We start from the raw sequence: 11180 nt of genomic DNA, 5'->3' as shown, positions 1-11180 counted from the left end.
TAACAGCAGCAAGACTGGAGGAACAAACATGCTAAGGAAAAAGAAAAGGAGTACTTGTGGCACCTTAGAGACTAACCAATTTATTTGAGCATGAGCTTTCGTGAGCTACAGAGCTGTAGCTCACGAAAGCTCATGCTCAAATAAATTGGTTAGTCTCTAAGGTGCCACAAGTACTCCTTTTCTTTTTGCGAATACAGACTAACACGGCTGTTCCTCTGAAACCATGCTAAGGAAAGACACTTGGGTCAAATTAACAAAAGGCTCAGCTTGGTTTCATACACATTTCACTTGTACAAATATGTACTTGCAGTGATGAGCTGCCAAAATCTTAACAACCGGTTCCCTATAAAAAGTTCTGATTTAAGGGATGTGCCACAATATGTATTTTTTGTACCTTTTTCCATAAGAAGGGGCAATGCATTGAGTCATTGGGAGTCGTACTTAACAATAAAAAAAATAAAAAGCATTTTTACACGTTTATTACAATAGAAACAAAGTATTGCTTTCTTAAATGGATTTGAAAAGAAGAAAATATAAAGAAGAGATGCATGAGTAAGCAAACGATAATATTTAAGAATGAAATGCCTATTATTCTTGTCTTTTAAAATATTACATGTGAACTACTTACGTTATTAAAAATAAAAAATGTGATATATTCATGTTGAAGTATACAATGCAACAAGCAATATTTTAAAGAATAAGTACATTATTTATTACTAATTAGGTAGTAATTTCCAAATGGCTTCGTGATCTTCTCCTTAATCTTTGGTGTTGGATACACGAACTCTGGTATCTAATGCGAATTGATGACTTCTCATCCATGCTTTAACATATGGTATTGGGTTCCAGGAACTTAGTGGTTTTCCCAACAAATTGATGGTCATAAAGCTTGAGATATGTGTAACTGTTAAATTCACGCTTTTATTACTACAAATAATATTCATCAACGAAAAAGCTCTTTTTGCTTCTGCAGAACTAATTGCAATTGTGTTCATAATTTGCTTTGCTTTCCTTATTGTTTCCGGATCAGGAAGATGTTTTGATTGAATGTTATTCTCTACATAGTCACGAAAATCATTTAAATCGACTACAAATTTTATGAATTTGTTTAATTCATGCACTTTTTCTTCTCCTGATTTCCAAGGTAACCTGACTTCTTCAATATTCCATGAAGTGGGATCCATAACATTAAATAATTCAACTATTTTAGGTGTATTACTAGAATGACCTAAATTATCTTCTTTATATTAAATATGATTTTCGTATAATAATCTTGCCTTCATTTTTTCAATAATACACTCTGTTACGTTGTCTCGTAGCAGTGATTTAAACCTTACATTATGTTCAAACTCTCTATGCATTTAAAAAGCACCACTTTCTATCATTTCATTAATTTTATTTTCATGTATACCAAAACTATCTTTTAATTGTATGAAAAAATCAATCGTTCGTTTGATTAGCTTATCTGCCTTTGTTAAACTCAATTGTCTTGCTTGCAGTGCATTGATAATAATGCAAGTTCATCCAAAATGTCAATCATTAATGCCAAGTCTTTTAAAAATTCTTTGTTTTTCAATCTTTTTTCCATGCCAGAAAATTTCTTATTTTTGGAAAAATAAATATAAAGAGCTGGATAAGCTCTCCAGATCACTTTGACAGCTCTAAGGCTACAAGAAGCCCATTGTGGACCAAAAACACGGCTTATTTTGATTATTTCAATATATAGTTCTTCAGAAACTTGTTTAAGTTTAAACTGACTTTTATTTGACTGATGAAAAATTGCATAAATCTTGTCCAAAAATATCTTGAAATGGCTTATTTCATTGATATCATTTATAGCATCATCTAAAGCAGTTTTAGCTGATGATTCAAACAATGCCAAATTCTAATGTTTGGAAAATCCTGAATGAGTCTTGTAGCAACTCCAGATTTATGTCCAAGCATGGTGCTTGCGCCATAAGAACAAAATCCGATTAAATTTTTCTTTAAATATTCTGTGTCAAATCCTGTATCGGTTAACATATTTCTGAAAGCATTGTAAATATTTTCTGCTTTTGTTGATTTTAATTCCACTGAATTGAGAAAAATTGATGAAGAATCTTCTAATTCACATTTTATAAGAATTACAAGCACAGTTTTACTTGAAATTGTAGAAGCTTCATCAATAATAATACAAATATTTGAATTGTTTTCAATGATTTTATCAAAATTTTGTTTTCTTATTAATTCAGTAATATGCTCTACAATTCTGAGAATGTAGGCAGTTCCCTAAATCAGTTTCATTCTTAATTTGTAGCTCTACTTCATCCTCCATATCTAACATTGGTTGGTTTCTTTTTACTAAGCTGTAAACTATGTTGAAAATTTTGCTGGTTATTGCAATATTTTTTTCAGTAACTTTATCAATCACTGTAGTGAGAGGTTCTTTTTTAGATTCATTTAAAATATTTATAACTCTCAAATGAGAGCTTGATTCAAAATGTTCCTTCATTTTTTTTCTTAATGAAGCTTGCTGAACTTTTTTATCAGTTCCAGATGCTTTAATAGTACACTTTTGCCATTCCAAAGAAATGTGTAAAGATTTTCCTCCAAAGACCCCCAAATGTGACATATTTGCACAGTGGGAACAGCCAAGTTTTTTGCCTTCAATTATCAAGCTATTATATTTCTTTAAAAAATATTGTGCCTGCTCGGAAGTCCAATAATCGGGTACTACATTTTCACAATCACGTAAATCCTCTTCCATTGCGGACACATTTTCAGATGATTCAACATTTAAGATATTTTCATTGCCAAAATTATTGTCATTGGCGTTTTCAGTATTTAAATCCTTATTTTCACTACTAGAACTACTGACTAATGATTTTGTCATTTTATTGGAAAATCAGTCACTAATGCTTTTCTGGCTTTTCATTATGAAGGGTAAATAATATTGAATAGAAAACTTTAATCTTCGAATAACAGTCCAGTTAGTACTACACACCGAAATATCACACGCAATTTACTAGAAACAAACAGACCGACTATGATTCACTGGTCGTGTTGAATTGTATAGAAAACAGTTGAGCAAGTGCACGAACGAGGCAAGTGCAACCCCTGTTAATAAAATAATAAACGAGATGTTTGTCTTGCGTCAGGACGAACTTGGATGGACCGAGTCGCAGCCTGAGACATTACATGCGCACGCGCATAGCAACATAAATCTTGAACTATCTGTCGTACAAACGGCTCTTTAACTGCTAGAATTCCGCATCCCTTTGCATTTGAAGTTTATTTAGTACACCGTATTACAAGTCTTCATTAATTTAAGGTTTCCCGTGCCAGTTATAAATTTTACATTTACCTGAGCCCCCCACGTAACCCCAGCATGACAGCAGGCTAAGCGGGGCCGATGGCCAGGATCCCATCTGGCAAGGGGCCGGCGGCTGGAACCCCAGACTGTCAGCGGGCTGAGCGGAGTGGCAGACAGAACCCCAGACCGGCAGCAGCTCACCTGCCGCAGCTCTAGGGTTCTGGCCGCCGGCTCCTGCCAGCTAGGGTCCCAGCTGCCGGCCCCACTCAGTTCTGTTCACCCAGGCAGGCAGTGGGCTGAGTGGGGCCAGCGGACCCCGGCTCGCAGCAGCGTGCCAGTAAAAATCGGCTCGCCTGTCGCCTTTGGCAGGCGTGCCGCAGGTTGCCGACCCCTGCCCTATTATTTTCTACACCATTTTATAAGATTAAGATTATTCGTTTTAAGATCATTTTATAACATTTGTTTTCCTAACAATTTTTAACATCCGGTTCTAAAACTGCTTCAAAATTTAGCAACCGGTTCCCGGGAACCGGTGCGAACTGGCTCCAGCTCACCACTGTTACTTGCATGTGTAACTGCCCAGCAGGGCTGGCCTTACAGTGAGGTGACCTGAGGCGACCGCCTCAGGTGCCAGACTTTGGGGGTTGGGGGGGGTGCCACTAGGACCCAGAGTGTGGAAAATTGTGTCTGTTGCTGGTGCATATGTATTCTCTCTGCTCTAGATGCACAGAGATGGTGGAGTGCTGTGCTGGAGGAAGGAGGGCACAAGAGACATAACAGGCAGGCAGGAGAAAAGGTGAGAGGGAATAACAGAAAGCAGCAGGAGCTGCAGGGAGAGAGAGGTGGGGGAGCCTCTTAGGTACCTCTCTAGCACCTCCAGGAGCCTGGACTAATTATTTCTAATTAGCTAATTAGCTTCTCAGGGGGCTTCCTGTTTCCTGCTGCTTCCCTGAACCCACCTGAGGAGAACGGGCAGTCAACTGAAGTAGTAGGAGCCAGTTAGGCCCTTAAGTCGCTGATATCTTCCCTCACTAAGGCCCTGCTACCAGCCTGCTTATTTGTCCCCTTCAACTGAGCGTTGAGAGCCACTATAGCTGGCACAGAACAGCAGTCATGAGTGAAAGAAGAAAACGCCCCTCTGGGGCAGCATTCAGAAAAAGAAAGAAAGCAAAGGAAGCTTTTCTATCTAAGCAGGAGGGAGCTCTCCTGAGATACACAGACACAAATGTTCACGGTGAGCCTTCCAGCCCCCGTGAGGATGTGAGTGGTGAGGAGATGCCTGATCTTCCAGTTAGTCAGAGTACAGGTGACCTGGCAGCTACTGCAGCATCCATATCTCCATCTCAAATGGATGTAGCCATGCACATTTCTGAAGAAAAGTGTAACTCAGAGCAGAGTGTGGTGGAGGAGCAAGAAACAGCTGCTGCTGAGTTTAGTTCCTTAAGTCTAGATGATCCAGGACTGTGGACACTCTTGAGCAGTAGCCTGAGGGACTTCCTTGTCCTGCGTGGGCCACAGTGAGTGAAAAACTTCATGTTCCCCAAAGACAATGAAAATAGAAGTTTCCATCCAACACATTACTGGCGTGAAATCCCCAGTGGTGACAAAGTGGAGAGGCCATGGCTTATGTACTCAAAAACCCAGAATGCGGCATACTGTTTTTGTTGCAAACTCTCCAGTCTAATGTTCCAGCCCCACTGGGTTCTACAAGAACAAAGGACTGGAAAAATCTGGCATGCCATGAGACGGCAGCAAATCACCAGAGAGCATTCCATAGGTGGAAAGAGCTTGAGATGAGACTATGGTAAAGGACACCATAGATGATAAGCATCAAGAGAAGATTGCATCAGACTCTCTTTACTGGCAAAATGTTCTGAAAAGGCTCATTGCCAGTGTGAGAATGTTTGCTACCCAAAACCTAGCACTGCGTGGCGCTTCAGATCAGCTGTATGTGCCAAACAATGGAAACTTCCTTAAAATTGTGGAGCTGATGGCTGAGTTTGATGCTGTACTCCAGGAGCATCTAAGAAGAGTCACCACCCAAGAAATGTACACACACCACTACCTTGGAAAAACAATTCAAAATGAGATCAGACAGTTACTGGCAACAAAAGTCAAACAGAAGATTGTGGCAGATCTGAAGTCAGCAAGATTGTACTCTGTTATTCTGGACTGCACACCTGACATCATCTATACGGAACAAATGACTTTAATGGTGAATTTTGTAAAACAACAATGTTTTGGAATATTGGGAGGAAACCCCCGGGTTCTGGGAGGCTCAAAGTATTTGTCCAACCCTAAAGGATTTCAGTGGTTCCAGATCAGACCAATTAATATTGATGAACTGATGAGAGACAATGCCACACTTGCAACTCTGGGATGGGTTTACATACAGCTTTCATTTTTTAAAAAAAGGTACACAGCAAATGCCTTATTACGCCTGTTGATTAAAAAAAACCTGCAAGTTACAGTCTGGTCCCATGTAATGGGATATGCTGCTTAGAGCATTGGGTTACTGGTTGCAAAAGAATACAACCTATTTGAAAGGACTTTATTGACTCAGCTGAAGTCTTCAGTAGGTCTTCAGCAGAGGGTGGGGCCGGTGGCTTTTAGCAGTAATGTATTATCCTAAAAAAGCACATTCCTTTTGTTTTTCTCTTTGTGTGTCTTTCTTCTTTAATACCTGGAATGGAATGAGGAAACTAAACTTATCCACGGCTGACTCTAGTAGCAGAAAATGTGAATTTCATGTATTCACCTGCAGCTCTTTGCATCACTTCCATTCTTTACTTTCCCCATTGACAGATATAAATCTACACTGTTTCCAAGTAGTATATTACAGAAAAAGGCCATGATTCTCAACTGCCTTGCACCTTGGGTAATCACCCACCTCTGTGCAAGGTAGGAGTAAAATTCTGCCATTCAGATGTTTTACAATTCTGACTACAAAGGACAGTGCAGTATCAATCACATCCAAGATATGTTGGCCGATAGCATAAATTAGATCCAATGCTCCATATTGTTAAATGAAAATGAATCAAAGGAAATTGAGCCAGACTGTTTGAAAGCTGAGTGAATAACTGTTTTATTTTTCAGTTAGATGGCTGTTTCAAAAACATTTTTTTTCAATTTTTGGTGAACCAAAATGTCTAAAAATAAGTTCAGGTCAACCCAAAAGTTCAGTTTTCAAACTCTTTTTAAAAAAAATTTCAAATGTTAAAAATAAAATTGAAGTAAATTTCAAAATTAAGTCATTTCAAATTGAAAAATCAAAACATTTCATTTGAAAATATCAAACTGAAATGTTTTCAGTTGTTTGTTTTGGGGTTTTTTTGGTGGGTGAAGTGGGGTTTGACTGAAACAATTGGTGAATTGACATGAATATGAGGTAGACTCAAATCTGCATTTTTCAGTGAAACAAATCATTTTGGTTAAAAATGTTTGCCTAGTTCTAGACTGTTTACAAAATATTGAGAAACAAAGCTGGGAAAGACAGTAGTGACCTAAAGTTCTCCCTTGTCCATGCTTTTGTCTCATTTGGAAGTTCCTCTCTTTGTAAAGTTACATAGTTTCTATTGTGAGGAGGAACGATGGTTTAGTGGTTAGAGCACAGGATGGGAGTCAGGAGTTCTGCCTTCTGTTCCCACCCCTGCTGCTGACATGGTGTGTGACGGTGGGTAAGTAAGTCACATAGCTCAAAGTCAGTGGGAGCTGCTGGATAGTCAGCACTTCTGAAAATGTAGGTGGTTTTAGGAGCTTACCTTTCAGTACCTATTTCTGGAATAACTGTAAACACATGAGAATCTCCCATGCAGTCTATGAAGGATGTGAAAAATGCCTGTATTTTATGGATATTATATGTTCTTCTATTTGCTTATGTTTGTGTTTGTGAGTACATGATTACAAAAGAGCTAATTCCAACAGAAGAGGACAACAAATAGTCAGGAAGGGAAACCGTATGTCTTGGATAGCACCATTCACTGATAATGGGTCAATGCAGGTGTCAGTCCCTTTGAAGTTCACTTCTGGCCCTGGTGAGTTCAGGGGAAGTGGAGGTGGAATTCAGGTGGGAAAACTGTAACAAGAACTTTGGAGCAGATGAAAACCTGAGCTCAGGAGAGAGAGACACACACACAGGGACTGCAGGGGTTCAGACTGTCCCCCTGGACCCAGAAGTGGGGTACCTGGGACTAGCTAGGCCAACCTAAGTTTAGGTAACACATAGTCATGTAGACTGCTTGTTGTGTTAAGAACTCCTGTCTTGATATGCTTTGATTCTTTTCATCAAGATTAAACAATACTCTCTTTTGAAGAGGCTGTTTTGGGGTTCACTCTGATCATAGCTCCTGCAGTGCAGCTGAATCCAGTTGGGCCTGTGGAGCAAACCCGAGGGCCTTGATCTGAGAGTAGGAGAATCATGAGATTCCACCTCAGGGTGGTGAAGACAGGAGGCCTATTGCCTGTGGGGATTGCACTCAGACTGAGAGGGGTCAGAGGTAGAGGTAGAGCTATTCTTGAACTGTGACCAGTCCATTTCCAGCAGTAAACTTTACCTTTGAATTTCACTGGCCTATATTCACATTCATGTTAACAAAGTTCAAAATGCAATGCCTGCAGCTGGACAGCACGTGTGTTGTAGCTCACGAAAGCTTATGCTCAAATAAATTGGTTAGTCTCTAAGGTGCCACAAGTACTCCTGTTCTTTTTGTGTTGTAGAAGTATCAGCTACCAGCACATGCTGTTGGATGAAATAAATAAATAGTCTAGATAACTACATTCAGTTTATTTGTGTCTTTCTTAAAGCTTCAAATATAGTGACAATAAATGTATATTAATTCTTTCAGGTGTTGAAGTATTTTTTTAAAGAATAAAATAGTCCAGACACTCTCAATATTGTTCTAAATTCTTTCCCTTCCATCTCAATTTAACATTTTTCCTCATGTGATATGTTACTGAAATTGCTTCCTGCAAAAGCTCCTCTGCCATGTGAGCACCGTTGACTCATCTCACATGTGAACTTCTAAGGTTTCTGTCCAGACAACTTACTTACTGTATATGTCATATTTAATATCTGCAATAATAGTAATCATGAGGATAATCCATAGCATGAGAGATCCCTTTTTATCCATAGATTCCAAAGCGTTTTACAAAGGTCAGTAAATATTATTATCTAGATTTTACACAAAGGGAAACTGAGGCACAGAGCTGTTAAGAGACATGTCAAACTTCACACAACAATTCAGTGGCAGAAATGGGACTGAAACCCAAGGATTATGTCTCCCAATCCCTTCCCCATCCACTGGATCACAATATTTGTCCAGCAAATAATACTGATGAGGATAAAGGAGCAGATTCTCAGCCCTGCTACAGCCCTTTGTTCTAGTACTGCAGAGGAGCCATAAATCCAGTCTAATGGGTTACCTGGGAATCCTCTGCCTGCCAGGGAAACCCCAAGTGATGTCGCTCTGATGTAAAGTCACCTTTGTCCTCTCCTGTCCCCACCAATCCTGCTCAGCTGAACCCAAGAACCAGAGCCAACTTGTTAAAATACAATTGTATTTTTCTCTAGTGAAAAATGTTTTCTCATTATGAAACTGTCCGTGATTTGATTTGGTAAAGTAAAAATACTTCATGTCAACAGAAACTAATATTGTACAATAAATTACACCCCAGTATGATGAAATATGTAATAGAATATGTTTTCACAAAGTATTAGGTTTGTGGCTACTGTCACTCACTCTAAAGGTTACTATCTTTCTTTTCTTTTCAGTACAAAAGCCAACTGTAAAACTGGAAACCTTTCTGGGAAATTGCTTGGCTCCACAAAGAACATACAGGTCTGTCTTTTCAGTTTACAGGGCTTTCTGAGCTGTATATAAAGAGTTTTTTGTTAGCACTCCTGAATTGGTAGTACAGTAGAACTACACAACCAGGTCCTTCAGGGTTGTTTGGGGTTTAATTTGTAGCTCTCTCTCACAGTTATTGTAATTGCAGATGTAGGGGATGATAGAGCTTCAGATTTTTCATATCGGTGCAATTAATTGTAATTTGTAGATTCCTCCAAAGCAAGGTGTGCTCTTTCCCTGTACATGCAAGGATAAGTCAGCTTAGTGTCACGCAGGTGCTGCCTTTTTAATACACTCCTGTCGTTATCATCAGCCACTCTTTACGGAGCTCTGTGTAAGTGGTACTCAGCGCTTTACAAGTGACTTAGGAGAAATGATTGTGATTTATTTATGATTCACTGATCATTATTATTATTTAGTATTTGTACTGGGGTAGCACCTATGAATCCCAATCAGAGATCAGGGCCCCGTTGTGCTAGATGCTCTTCAAACATAACAAAGTTCTTGCCACAGAGAGCTAACAATATTTGATATAAAAAAATGTTAACCCAACATAGTAACTGATGAGCCTTCTGAAACCTCAATCCAGCCCTTTATATCCAACTCCTCAACCCATCAAATCACCTCTTTTCCAAAGGCCTGGCAGAAGAGGTAGGCTTCCCATTGTGCCCAGAAGGCTAGCAACCCAAGGCGGGGAGGCATATTCCAAAGCTGAACACCTTGACAGAAGACCCTTTGCTGTTTGCTTCAAGGAGTTTCCAGCTTGCACACTACCACTGAGCTCAACTATGACAGAGTCAGAGGGAAAGAGAGAGAGTCTCTTAAGTAACCAGGTGTAACAGGGCTGCCGTTGGTGGGACACTTCTGAGAGTATCAATTCAGGACAAATTGCTTAGAGCAGGGCAGTTACAGCCCAAGGGTGGGATTCCTTTGCACACCAAGGCAAACCAAACCAGCCAAACAGAGAAGACTTCGGTTTTACCCCACTGGCTAACCATAAGTCACACAAGCAATTCCCTTAGACACTCCAGTTTCCCAGTATCACCACCAGTGCCACTCGTTATGGGGATGAATGATTATGAAAACCAGTGCCCCAGTAAAAGAAAAAAAGGTTCAACCAAGCCCCAGACCCAGGTCAATATACAAATCAGATTTTACCCACAAATCACACTGTTGCCAATCCTTTAGAATCGAAAATCTTAAGGTTTATTCATAAAAAGAAAGAAATATATATGAGAGCTAGAACTGGTTAAATGGAATCAATTACATGCAGTAATGGCAGAGTTCTTGGTTCAGGCTTGTAGCAACGATGGAATAAGCTGCAGGTTCAAATCAAGTCTCTGGAGTACATCTACAGCTGGGATGGGTCATTCATTCCTTTGTTTAGAGCTTCAGTTTGTAGCAAAGTCCTTCCAGAGGTAAGAAGCAGGATTGAAGACCAGATGGAGATGAGGCATCAGCCTTTTATGGTCTTTTTCAGATGTAAGAACACTTCTTTGTTCTTACTGTGGAAAATTACAGCAAAATGGAGTTTGGAGTCACGTGGGCAAGTCCCTGCATACTTTGCTGAGTCACAAGGCATATCTGCCTCCTCTCAATGAGTCATTTGTATAGCTGATGGTCCTTAATGGGCTATCAAGCAGGCTAGGCAGAGCTGACACCAACTTGTCTGGGGTGTCACCCAGAAGCGTAGCATAAGTTTGAAATACAGACAGTATAGAGCCAATATTCATAACTGTAACTACAAAAATGTTACACACATATAGACAGCATAATCATAACCAGCAAACCATAACCTTGTCTTAGACACCTTATTTGACTCCCTTTATACAAGATTTGGTGCCACTACAGGACCTTGGTTGCAACAATGATCTATACGGTCCCAGATTATGTCAATAACATCACACCAAAAAACCATATAGGGTTTTACAGGTAAAGCCATTACCTTGAACTCCACCTGCAACGTGATCTGCAGCCAGTGGAAAATATGGAGCATTGGGTGTACGGTGTTCCCTGTGTTATGGGCTGCTTAATAATCAGTG

General features: G+C 39.7%; 1 pseudogene; it reads right to left on the bottom strand.

Annotated features, from left to right (window-relative positions):
• Positions 1-758: 758 nt before the first annotated feature.
• LOC140911928 (E3 SUMO-protein ligase KIAA1586-like) lies at positions 759-2872 on the bottom strand (annotated as a pseudogene).
• Positions 2873-11180: the final 8308 nt, after the last annotated feature.

This window comes from Lepidochelys kempii, chromosome 5 (genome assembly GCF_965140265.1).
Source record: "Lepidochelys kempii isolate rLepKem1 chromosome 5, rLepKem1.hap2, whole genome shotgun sequence".
NCBI lineage: Eukaryota > Metazoa > Chordata > Testudines > Cheloniidae > Lepidochelys > Lepidochelys kempii.
The sequence above is the reverse complement of the archived record's forward strand: the minus strand, read 5'-3'. Positions and strand labels throughout refer to the sequence as shown.